This window comes from Callionymus lyra, chromosome 13, assembly GCF_982586985.1.
Source record: "Callionymus lyra chromosome 13, fCalLyr1.hap1.1, whole genome shotgun sequence".
Taxonomy (NCBI): Eukaryota; Metazoa; Chordata; class Actinopteri; order Syngnathiformes; family Callionymidae; genus Callionymus; species Callionymus lyra.
In genome coordinates this window covers 6,096,925-6,107,871 of record NC_141830.1, presented here as the reverse complement: position 1 = coordinate 6,107,871, position 10,947 = coordinate 6,096,925, and the positions used below count along the sequence as shown (strand labels likewise).

The following is a 10,947-nucleotide window of genomic DNA, read 5'->3' as shown; positions in this document are numbered from 1 at the left end:
CCAATGTAAGGTGAACGTAAGTACAACTTAAGAACAAATGACCAATCACTTAACTCCTACTTTTGCTCTAACTTCTGTGCTCCCGACCAATCACATCCCTCTGTCGGTATTTCTTTTGACCAATCACTCACTCCCTCCAACAATCATGTTCTCCCGCCTCCTGCCCACACTCATGTACTTCCTCCGCTACATTTGTTTACTACTGAGTGAAGATGTTTATTTGTGACGTTCATCAGAGCGAGTGAGGTAAGTTCATGTTTCTGTATTCTTTGACTTCATTTTGATCAATTTAACAAATAAACGCGACACTACTGTGCATTGAAAACATCTTCATTATCCTTCGTTATCAAAGGAAAGTTTAGGTTGTTTTATGGATAAATTTATAAGACAAATGCGTTCATAATGTATAGTTTAATTGTGAATCTCCTTAGTATGTTCCAATGTTTGTTTTAGTATTTTTTTTAAATGTATGTAATTATCTTTTGTTTGTTACAGAACAGTTTTTTTTTATTCATTTTTAACTAGTTACATTCAAACCTTAAGTTATTAAACAATGGTTTCCAGCCTCTTCGTCTACTTTTCGTTGTTGTTTAACAGCAGTTCTGTTGTGTTCTCTGCAGGTGAGAGGTGGTTGCACTGATTCAGTTGTGATGCATTTCTCACCTCATCCCAGAAATGTCGTACAAACAGCGAACTAGTCGGTCACGGACATTACTCCCCTGCTCAGTGACAAGACAACGGTTTAATGACTTGAATGATATTTATTATCTAGCATGATTTCAATGTCATTGATTGATACATGTTTGAAGGGATTCAACACTCAAGGAACCAGCGCTAGCGATGCACACTTCCATACACATCTTGTGGGAAGCCTGATGCGATGGAGGAAGCAGCTCTGGTCCGCTCTCATGCCAGTGCTGTGAGAGAGTCGGTCGGATGGTGCAGCACAAAAACTGATATACACATCACTGCAGTTCTGGAAAGTACACAGGCAAGATACCATTTTTTATCTATTAATACTGTATTGTTTACTGTTCCTGATTGTCACTGTCAAATTGTCCTTCATGCAGTCCAGATGAATACATTTGGGAAAATCGCAGGTCAGCACAACTGAAAGAAAAAGTCCTTCGAGCCGGATTTGAACCAGCGACCTAAGGATGTCTGATGTGACCACTACAGTCCTCCGCTCTACCAACTGAGCTATCGAAGGTCAAATGTCCACTGATGTAACAGACAAATCACTTCCGTCCTAGTCGTCGCTTCAGAGAAAAACAGGAAATAGTTGAGTAAAAATAAAGTTCTAAGAGTTGAAAAATTCACAATAAAAGCCCATAATAACAGGCTGGTCAACTAAGACCTCTTTAGATTGTTGGTGTGTGAGCCTGAAGTCTGACAGCAGCATGTAATGCAAATGGTTATATTTAGAAGACATGAAACAGCTTTCTTTGTACAACGAGATCAGGGGAGAGCGCGAACGCAGTCCCCCACTACCAGAAATTATGCAGTCGAGATTCCCACATTTGGGGAATTCGCAGGGGTCAGCACAACCTAAAGTGCAATGGCTGAGCCTCGCCCTGGGTGAACCACCTTCTTGATCATGGTATCTCCCCTGCCAGGTAAGTATGAGTTGTACACGCCTGCAGTACTGCAGTGACTCGTGAGCACAACACACACACTCATGGAGAATAATACAATATAATAGTATTAATACAATCAAACGCTGTTCCTGAATAAAAGCTTCATTACATGTGCGAGAAAATGTACAAACTAAAGACGTTTAAACACATTTACCAGGAAGAATAAGTACTTTACCCAGGATGCATTGCAAGAACAGTGCATAGAGGAGCTCCCCTCCCCCCTCAGGAAAACAACAGTCACTTAGCCAAGGTTGACACATCTTTAAAAGATGAAAAGATTGTACCAGCATCAGATACCTCTCACATGCTAAGCGAGCGCTCTACCATCTGAGCTAACCCCCCTCTGGTGGTGAGGTGCAAAACTAAAAACTAGTTAATGATTTGAAAAGTGACCTAAGGATGCCTGAAGTGACCACTACAGTCCTCTGCTCTACCAACTGAGCAATTGAAGGTCACAGATCCCAAAGTTTCAAACCAGGATTGCAACAAAACTTGTGAACACAACTTTAACAGACAACTGTTTAGTCCTAGTTGTTGCTTGAGAGAACACCATCCATCCATCCATCGTCACCCGCTTATCCGTCGCCTGGTCGCGGGGGCAGCAGCTTCAACAGAGAGCCCGAAACGACCTTCTCCCTCGCAACATCTGCCAGCTCCGACTGAGGGATTCCAAGACGCTCCCATGCCAGTGAAGAGATATAATCTCTTGTTTTATACGTCAGAACTTTTAAATAAGTGAGAAAATAAGTATTCTGGAGGATGCGGGCATCGATCCCGCTACCTCTCGCATGCTAAGCGAGCGCTCTACCATCTGAGCTAATCCCCCTCTGGTGGTTGAGTTCTGAACTGCATGGTGTCTTGGACATTTTCATTCAGGCATTCTTATCTGGTGAAATTGATACGATAAAGCAGCCTCTATCTCACCTGGGTTTCCGGTACATGCACTGGGCGCACTAGACCAAAGCCCTGTTTAAATTGATGGACCTTAAGACAGATCCTCTTGGGTTCAGATATTATTACTCAGTTCATTTACAGTTTTTGTGCATCTTAACATCCTTGTTCCTTTGTGTCAAAGCCATATAACTGTTTAGCACCTTTTGCTCTTCCATGATCTTTAGTAGGAAGTCTGTTTTCCTTCCAGTAAGATAAATGTTTGTATGTACTTTATAGTTCAGTAGCAAGTGGTATCAACAGGATCAAGAAATGTATTTGGTTCCCACGGTCTCTGTCTTAGGGTTTTGGCTTCACAGTGTTAGGATTCACCAGCAACTTGGTGACCCTGGTCTGCGTGTCCGAAAATGTCTTCTGTAGCAGCAGAGAGCCAAAAATCTTGTACAAGGCCTTCACAATAAAGTTCTTTCTAACCTATATTCTTTTGGAGATCGGCACTTTAAAATAAGCAGGAAAAGGAAGTATTCTGGAGGATGCGGGCATCGATCCCGCTACCTCTCGCATGCTAAGCGAGCGCTCTACCATCTGAGCTAATCCCCCTCTGGTGGTTGGTTGCTGAACTGCATGGTGTCATGGACATTTGCGTTCAGGTATTCTTGTCCAGTGAAATTGGTACGATAAAGCAGCCTTCAATCGTACCTGGGTTTCCAGTGCCTGTACTGGGCGTACAACACCAAAGCACTGTTTTCATTTCTGGACCCTTAGACAGAGCCTCTTTGGTTCAGAAATCATTGCCCTATTCCTTCTCATTCTTGAGCATCTTAACATCCTTCTTCCTTTGTGTCAATGCAATAAAATTGTTGAGCAACTTCTTCTGTTCTTTGATCTAGAGTAGAAAGTTTGTGTTTCTGCCAGTAATACAAACTAATTCATCAGCTTTATTGTTCAGTAGCAAGTGAAGTATCCACAGGGTCAAGAAATGAATTTGGTTCTGAATGTCTTTGTCTTACGGGTTAGGATTTACATTCACCAGAAACCTGGTGACCCTGGACTTATAGAGATCAGCACTAATAAATCAGCTGGAAAATAAGTATTTTAGGAGGATGAAGGTATCGAACCTGCTACCTCTCGCATGCGCCTACAGTATTCTGTCATGTCTGCTAATGTAAGGTGAACGTAAGTACAACTTAAGAACAAATGACCAATCACTTAACTCTTACTTTTGCTCTAACTTCTGTGCTCCCGACCAATCACATCCCTCTGTCGGTATTTCTTTTGACCAATCACTCACTCCCTCCAACAATCATGTTCTCCCGCCTCCTGCCCACACTCATGTACTTCCTCCGCTACATTTGTTTACTACTGAGTGAAGATGTTTATTTGTGACGTTCATCAGAGCGAGTGAGGTAAGTTCATGTTTCTGTATTCTTTGACTTCATTTTGATCCATTTAACAAATAAACGCGACACTACTGTGCTTTGAAAACATCTTCATTATCCTTCGTTATCAAAGGAAAGTTTAGGTTGTTTTTTGGATAAATTTATAAGACAAATGCGTTCATAATGTATAGTTTAATTGTGAATCTCCTTAGTATGTTCCAATGTTTGTTTTAGTATTTTTTTTTAATGTATGTAATTATCTTTTGTTTGTTACAGAACAGTTTTTTTTTATTCATTTTTAACTAGTTACATTCAAACCTTAAGTTATTAAACAATGGTTTCCAGCCTCTTCGTCTACTTTTCGTTGTTGTTTAACAGCAGTTCTGTTGTGTTCTCTGCAGGTGAGAGGTGGTTGCACTGATTCAGTTGTGATGCATTTCTCACCTCATCCCAGAAATGTCGTACAAACAGCGAACTAGTCGGTCACGGACATTACTCCCCTGCTCAGTGACAAGACAACGGTTTAGTGACTTGAATGATATTTATTATCTAGCATGATTTCAATGTCATTGATTGATACATGTTTGAAGGGATTCAACACTCAAGGAACCAGCGCTAGCGATGCACACTTCCATACACATCTTGTGGGAAGCCTGATGCGATGGAGGAAGCAGCTCTGGTCCGCTCTCATGCCAGTGCTGTGAGAGAGTCGGTCGGATGGTGCAGCACAAAAACTGATATACACATCACTGCAGTTCTGGAAAGTAACAGGCAAGATACTATTTTTTATCTATTATTATTGTATTGTTTACTATTCCTGATTGTCACTGTCAAATTGTCCTTCATGCAGTCCAGAAGCCCACATTTGGGAAAATCGCAGGTCAGCACAACTGAAAGAAAAAGTCCTTCGAGCCGGATTTGAACCAGCGACCTAAGGATGTCTGATGTGACCACTACAGTCCTCCGCTCTACCAACTGAGCTATCGAAGGTCAAATGTCCACTGATGTAACAGACAAATCACTTCCGTCCTAGTCGTCGCTTCAGAGAAAAACAGGAAGTAGTTGAGTAAAAATAAAGGGCTCAGATTTGAAAAATTCACAATAAAAGCCCATAATAACAGGCTGGTCAACTAAGACCTCTTTAGATTGTTGGTGTGTGAGCCTGAAGACTGTGACAGCAGCATGTAATGCAAATGGTTAGTGATGTTACCGACTGTGTCGAGGCTTCGAAGCGTGTGTCGAGTAATCCAGGAATTTTTTCATGAAGCGTGTATCGAGGCGTGTGTTGGTTACGTAGGTGGTGACGTAGTGATGACGTTCGAGGCCTCGCGAACCGAACCGTCACGTGACCAGTTCGGTAATCGCTCGTGAACTTCCCGCGAAACTCAGAATAAAAGTGGCCTCGAAACGCAATGGAAACGAAACATCTCTTGGATTGGCGGATTGTTGACTATAGAAAACTTTGGTTTACTACTAGTATCATGGAACCGGCGAGAAAAAGGCGTTTTTCCCCCGTGTGGCAGCATTTTGAGCAGATCTCTCCTAGAAAGGTATAATGATGTTGGAATATAGGCTGCGAATCACAGCCTGTGATTAATATATTCTCACAGACACACACCCATTATTATATATACTATATACAGTATATATATATATATACATACATATATACACACAGACCCATTATTATATTTTATATATACACATATAAAGTATAATAATGGGTGTATATATATATATAGTTTCCATTGGACATGCCTTGTACTTATATCCATCTTTTTTTTTTTCATTTTGATAAGGTGAAGTGTCTGTTGTGTTCCCAGGAAATTGGATACAACAACAACACTTCATCAATGCTGAGGCATTATAGGGCCTGCATGAGAGCTTGGAGACGACCATTTAAATAAAAATGAATAATTATTTAAAAAAAAACAAGGTTGTCAAGCACATTTTTTAATATCAGAATCATTTGCGCACAAAGATGCAATGCTCCCAATTGTCCACATGATGGCATGGTCGTGCAAATGAAGCCTCACGAGGCTTTGCTCCAAAGATGAACTACTCGGCTGGGAGGCTTCAGTGCTTCATGAGGCTTCATCTCGCCATCACTAGTGACAGCAGCATGTAATGCAAATGGTTATATTCAGAAGACATGAAACAGCTTTCTTTGTACAACGAGATCAGGGGAGAGCGCGAACGCAGTCCCCCACTACCAGAAATTATGCAGTCGAGATTCCCACATTTGGGGAATTCGCAGGGGTCAGCACAACCTAAAGTGCAATGGCTGAGCCTCGCCCTGGGTGAACCACCTTCTTGATCATGGTATCTCCCCTGCCAGGTAAGTATGAGTTGTACACGCCTGCAGTACTGCAGTGACTCGTGAGCACAACACACACACTGGTGGAGAATAATACAATATAATAGTATTAATATAATCAAACGCTGTTCCTGAATAAAAGCTTCATTACATGTGTGAGAAAATGTACAAACTAAAGACGTTTAAACACATTTACCAGGAAGAATAAGAACTTTACCCAGGATGCATTGCAAGAACAGCGCACATGCTAAGCGAGCGCTCTACCATCTGAGCTAACCCCCCTCTGGTGGTGAGGTGCAAAACTAAAAACTTCCTAGTTAATGATTTGAAAAAGTGACCTAAGGATGCCTGAAGTGACCACTACAGTCCTCTGCTCTACCAACTGAGCTATTGAAGGTCACAGATCCCAAAGTTTCAAACCAGGATTGCAACAAAACTTGTGAACACAACTTTAACAGACAACTGTTTTGTCCTAGTTGTTGCTTGAGAGAACACCATCCATCCATCCATCGTCACCCGCTTATCCGTCGCCTGGTCGCGGGGGCAGCAGCTTCAACAGAGAGCCCGAAACGACCTTCTCCCTCGCAACATCTGCCAGCTCCGACTGAGGGATTCCAAGACGCTCCCATGCCAGTGAAGAGGTATAATCTCTTGTTTTATACGTCAGAACTTTTAAATAAGTGAGAAAATAAGTATTCTGGAGGATGCGGGCATCGATCCCGCTACCTCTCGCATGCTAAGCGAGCGCTCTACCATCTGAGCTAATCCCCCTCTGGTGGTTGATTTCTGAACTGCATGGTGTCTTGGACATTTTCATTCAGGCATTCTTATCTGGTGAAATGGATACGATAAAGCAGCCTCTATCTCACCTGGGTTTCCGGTACATGCACTGGGCGCACTAGACCAAAGCCCTGTTTCAATTGATGGACCTTAAGACAGATCCTCTTGGGTTCAGAAATTATTACTCAGTTCATTTACAGTTTTTGTGCATCTTAACATCCTTGTTCCTTTGTGTCAAAGCCATATAACTGTTTAGCACCTTTTGCTCTTCCATGATCTTTAGTAGGAAGTATGTTTTCCTTCCAGAAAGATAAATATTTGTATGTACTTTATAGTTTAGTAACAAGTGGTATCCACAGGATCAAGAAATGCATTTGGTTCCCACGGTCTCTGTCTTAGGGTTTTGGCTTCACAGTGTTAGGATTCACCAGCAACTTGGTGACCCTGGTCTGCGTGTCCGAAAATGTCTTCTGTAGCAGCAGAGAGCCAAAAATCTTATACAAGGCCTCCACAATAAAGTTCTTTCTAACCTATATTCTTTTGGAGATCGGCACTTTAAAATAAGCAGGAAAAGGAAGTATTCTGGAGGATGCGGGCATCGATCCCGCTACCTCTCGCATGCTAAGCGAGCGCTCTACCATCTGAGCTAATCCCCCTCTGGTGGTTGGTTGCTGAACTGCATGGTGTCATGGACATTTGCGTTCAGGTATTCTTGTCCAGTGAAATTGGTACGATAAAGCAGCCTTCAATCGTACCTGGGTTTCCAGTGCCTGTACTGGGCGTACAACACCAAAGCACTGTTTTCATTTCTGGACCCTTAGACAGAGCCTCTTTGGTTCAGAAATCATTGCTCAGTTCCTTCTTATTGTTGAGCATCTTAACATCCTTGTTCCTTTGTGTTAATGCAATAAAATTGTTGAGCAACTTATTCTGTTCTTTGATCTAGAGTAGAAAGTTTGTGTTTCTGCCAGTAATACAAACTAATTCATCAGCTTTATAGTTCAGTAGCCAGTAAGGCTGCCACGATTAGTCGACTAGTCACGACTACGTCGACTATTAAAATAGTCGACAACTAATTTAATAGACGACGCGTCGTTTTTTTTTTTTTACTTAGTTTTTTCTCCCTAAACTGCTGCGGCATCCTCCACTGCTGCATCTGCCTTTCTGTCCTTGACACACTTGCGCAGCGCAGTAGTGGTAATCTGCGTCAACCGTGATGTCACCGGAATTATCAGACAGGCTCTGGTAGGCTATCATGGCTACCCGGCGGCAGCGGAGCTCAAAAGTTTGGGAGCATTTTAAAAAAAACAAAGAAAAATGTGTGCAATGCAATATCTGCAAGGCAGAACTTGCCTTTCACGGCAGCACACGTGCGATGCACGAGCACCTGAAAAGGATGCACACAACGACGATGAAGAGGGACAGTCGTCTAGGTAAGCGAACTGGCTAAATAGCTGCTAACATTAGCGTAAACAGCGCTAATTTATATTGATACTAGCTGTAAACGTTGACATTAGCGATGACGATTTGATTCATTAGCCTTAGCAGCACATATTTCATGTGTTTTTTGTAACGTTATAACAGTGATGTGTTTTGAATAGGAAACGTGTTAACGCAAATGTTTTCTAACGTTATGTTTCAGTGCCAAGAGAGTACGTTCCTCTTCAATGGACGCCTATGTCACAAAGCTACATGTACTCCTCAGCAAGCAAATGTCCTGACTGGGTCCATACTGAACATGTTGGTCACGGATATGAGACCACTGTCCATGGTGGATGATGACGGGTTTAAAGAGATGATTAAACAGTTCAACCCGGATTATCATGACAACTACCTACCAGGCAGATCCCACTTCACCACACTGATGGAGAAGAAATATCATGCAACCTTTGAGAAGGTCAGTCTCTCTTTCTCTCTCAATTTCAATGTGATTTATTGGTATGAATGTAATAAAACAATATTGCCAAAGTAACAATAACACAGTAAAATAAATAAATGATTTAATAATTAGCCTAAAAGTTCATAGATCTCTCACTCACTCTCTCCCCCTCACTCACACACTCTCTCTCTCTCTCTCACACACACACACACACACACTCACTCACTCACTCACTCACTCACTCACTCACACACACACACACACACACACACACACACACACACACACACACACACACACACACACACACACACACACACACACACACACACACACACACACACACACACACACACACACACACACACACACTCACACACTCACTCACTCACTCACACACACACGTTTATTATTTAACCTACTTGCCTGTATTTGATAACTGAATTATTGAATTAATAAATAAATGTAAAGCTTGATGCATAAACTGACAAATATTGTTATGAAAAAAGATAAAAAAGAGAATTTTCTTCCTAATGCTTACTATTCTTCCAAATCATCTCATGTCTTTAAGGTAAAGGAGACCCTCAGAGGCATCAAAAGTTCCCTCACTCTGACTGCTGATGTGTGGACCAGTCGTGCAACAGAGGCTTACCTTGGTGTGTCTTGCCATTTCCTGACTGAAGATTGGAAGATGAAGACCTTCAATCTTTCCACCATGCCTCTTGAGGAGAGGCATACTGGTGCAAATATAATGACATGGATGGAAGAGGTTTTAGCAAAGTTTGACATTTTGCCCAGAAAAATAAAAGCAGTAGTTCATGACAGTGGTTCCAACATGGTGGCAGCAATGCGACTGCTTGAAGAAAAACATGGATTGGCCTCTATCCGCTGTGCTGGACACACACTCCAGCTAATAGTCAACACTGCACTCAAAGAAAACACCATCAGCAGAGCACTAGGTGCTGCTAGGCAGCTAGTCGAGCACTTTAAGAGAAGCGAGCTGGCTAGTACAAAGGTAAAGATGAAACAGGAGCAAATGAATGTTAAGAAAAATGCACTGGTCCAGGATGTCAGTACAAGATGGAACAGTACATTCCATATGATAGAGAGACTCCTCGAACAACGCTGGCCACTCACTGCCACTCTCTCCGATCCCGAGGTCACTCAAAGGGGGAAACACTACTTCGACTTGAAGCCAGAGCAGTGGGAACTGCTTCAAGAACTGAAGGAAGGGTTGGCGCCTTTTGAGACCGCTACTGTTTACCTTAGTGGACAGCAGTACACAACCATTTCAGGTCTTCCATAGGTGGTCAGAGGGCTGACACGGGCTGTACACCAAAGCCAATTCCAGACAAGCTCAGGGAAATCTTTCATTACCAGTGCAGAAAAAGGGATAACACAGAGATGGGGCAGTGTTTGCACTATCTCAGCCGACAAAGAAAATCCAGTTATTCTTGCAGCGGCCTTGGACCCCAGATACAGAAAACTGAAGTTTTTGACTCCTGAAGATGGCAACAGATTGCAGGAGTATGTTGAAGTGCTTGCTGTACAAGAAAGAAAAACGACTGGGACACAGGATGCAAAACTGCAGAGGGCCAATGGTTCAGGCAGAAAGAGTGCTCTGGAAACCCTCCTTCAGTCTGACACAGACAGTTTGAGTGAAAATGAAGGAGAATCTGAGGAGGACCGCAAGATCCAAGTTGTGATCAGTGAAGTTCGGATGTACTTTGGAGAGGCCACACTCTCTAAAAAGGATGATCCTCTGAAATGGTGGAGTGAAAATGAGGGGCGTTTCCCCACGCTGTCAAAGCTAGCAAAATCCTTTCTGTGCATCCCTGCAACCTCCACCCCGTCTGAGCGGATTTTCTCAGCAGCAGGGAACATCTGCTCTCAAAAGAGAGCAAGCCTTTCGCCTAAACGTGTAGAAATGCTAACTTTCCTGGCTATGAACAAGAGCATTGTGTAGTTTTGGATTATATAGTTAGAGTGTAGGAAAGTTGAATGCACTGAGCAAAAAATGCACTTTTTTAAGCCTTAAGTAGGCCTATTTATTTTTGTGTTGTT

At 42.4% G+C, this 10,947-nt stretch overlaps 8 non-coding genes and 1 pseudogene across 8 annotated transcripts; 1 reads left to right on the top strand and 8 right to left on the bottom strand.

Moving 5' to 3' along the window:
* Nucleotides 1–1,123: 1,123 nt before the first annotated feature.
* trnay-gua (transfer RNA tyrosine (anticodon GUA)) lies at nt 1,124–1,210 on the bottom strand. The gene is given in 2 exon segments: nt 1,124–1,159; nt 1,174–1,210. It is a non-coding gene; the product is annotated as a tRNA-Tyr (tRNA).
* Nucleotides 1,211–1,459: 249 nt separating this feature from the next.
* On the bottom strand, nt 1,460–1,624 carry LOC148067126 (U1 spliceosomal RNA). The gene has a single exon (XR_015713267.1). It is a non-coding gene; the product is annotated as a U1 spliceosomal RNA (small nuclear RNA).
* Nucleotides 1,625–2,390: 766 nt separating this feature from the next.
* trnaa-agc (transfer RNA alanine (anticodon AGC)) lies at nt 2,391–2,463 on the bottom strand. Its single transcript has one exon. It is a non-coding gene; the product is annotated as a tRNA-Ala (tRNA).
* A 592-nt stretch (nt 2,464–3,055) lies between these two features.
* On the bottom strand, nt 3,056–3,128 carry trnaa-agc (transfer RNA alanine (anticodon AGC)). The gene has a single exon. It is a non-coding gene; the product is annotated as a tRNA-Ala (tRNA).
* A 1,682-nt stretch (nt 3,129–4,810) lies between these two features.
* Nucleotides 4,811–4,897, bottom strand: trnay-gua (transfer RNA tyrosine (anticodon GUA)). Its single transcript is given in 2 exon segments — nt 4,811–4,846; nt 4,861–4,897. It is a non-coding gene; the product is annotated as a tRNA-Tyr (tRNA).
* A 1,191-nt stretch (nt 4,898–6,088) lies between these two features.
* Nucleotides 6,089–6,253, bottom strand: LOC148067122 (U1 spliceosomal RNA). Its single transcript, XR_015713266.1, has one exon. It is a non-coding gene; the product is annotated as a U1 spliceosomal RNA (small nuclear RNA).
* Nucleotides 6,254–6,922: 669 nt separating this feature from the next.
* trnaa-agc (transfer RNA alanine (anticodon AGC)) lies at nt 6,923–6,995 on the bottom strand. The gene has a single exon. It is a non-coding gene; the product is annotated as a tRNA-Ala (tRNA).
* Nucleotides 6,996–7,587: 592 nt separating this feature from the next.
* On the bottom strand, nt 7,588–7,660 carry trnaa-agc (transfer RNA alanine (anticodon AGC)). Its single transcript has one exon. It is a non-coding gene; the product is annotated as a tRNA-Ala (tRNA).
* Nucleotides 7,661–8,259: 599 nt separating this feature from the next.
* LOC148067119 (E3 SUMO-protein ligase ZBED1-like) lies at nt 8,260–10,849 on the top strand (annotated as a pseudogene).
* The last annotated feature ends 98 nt before the right edge of the window (nt 10,850–10,947 follow it).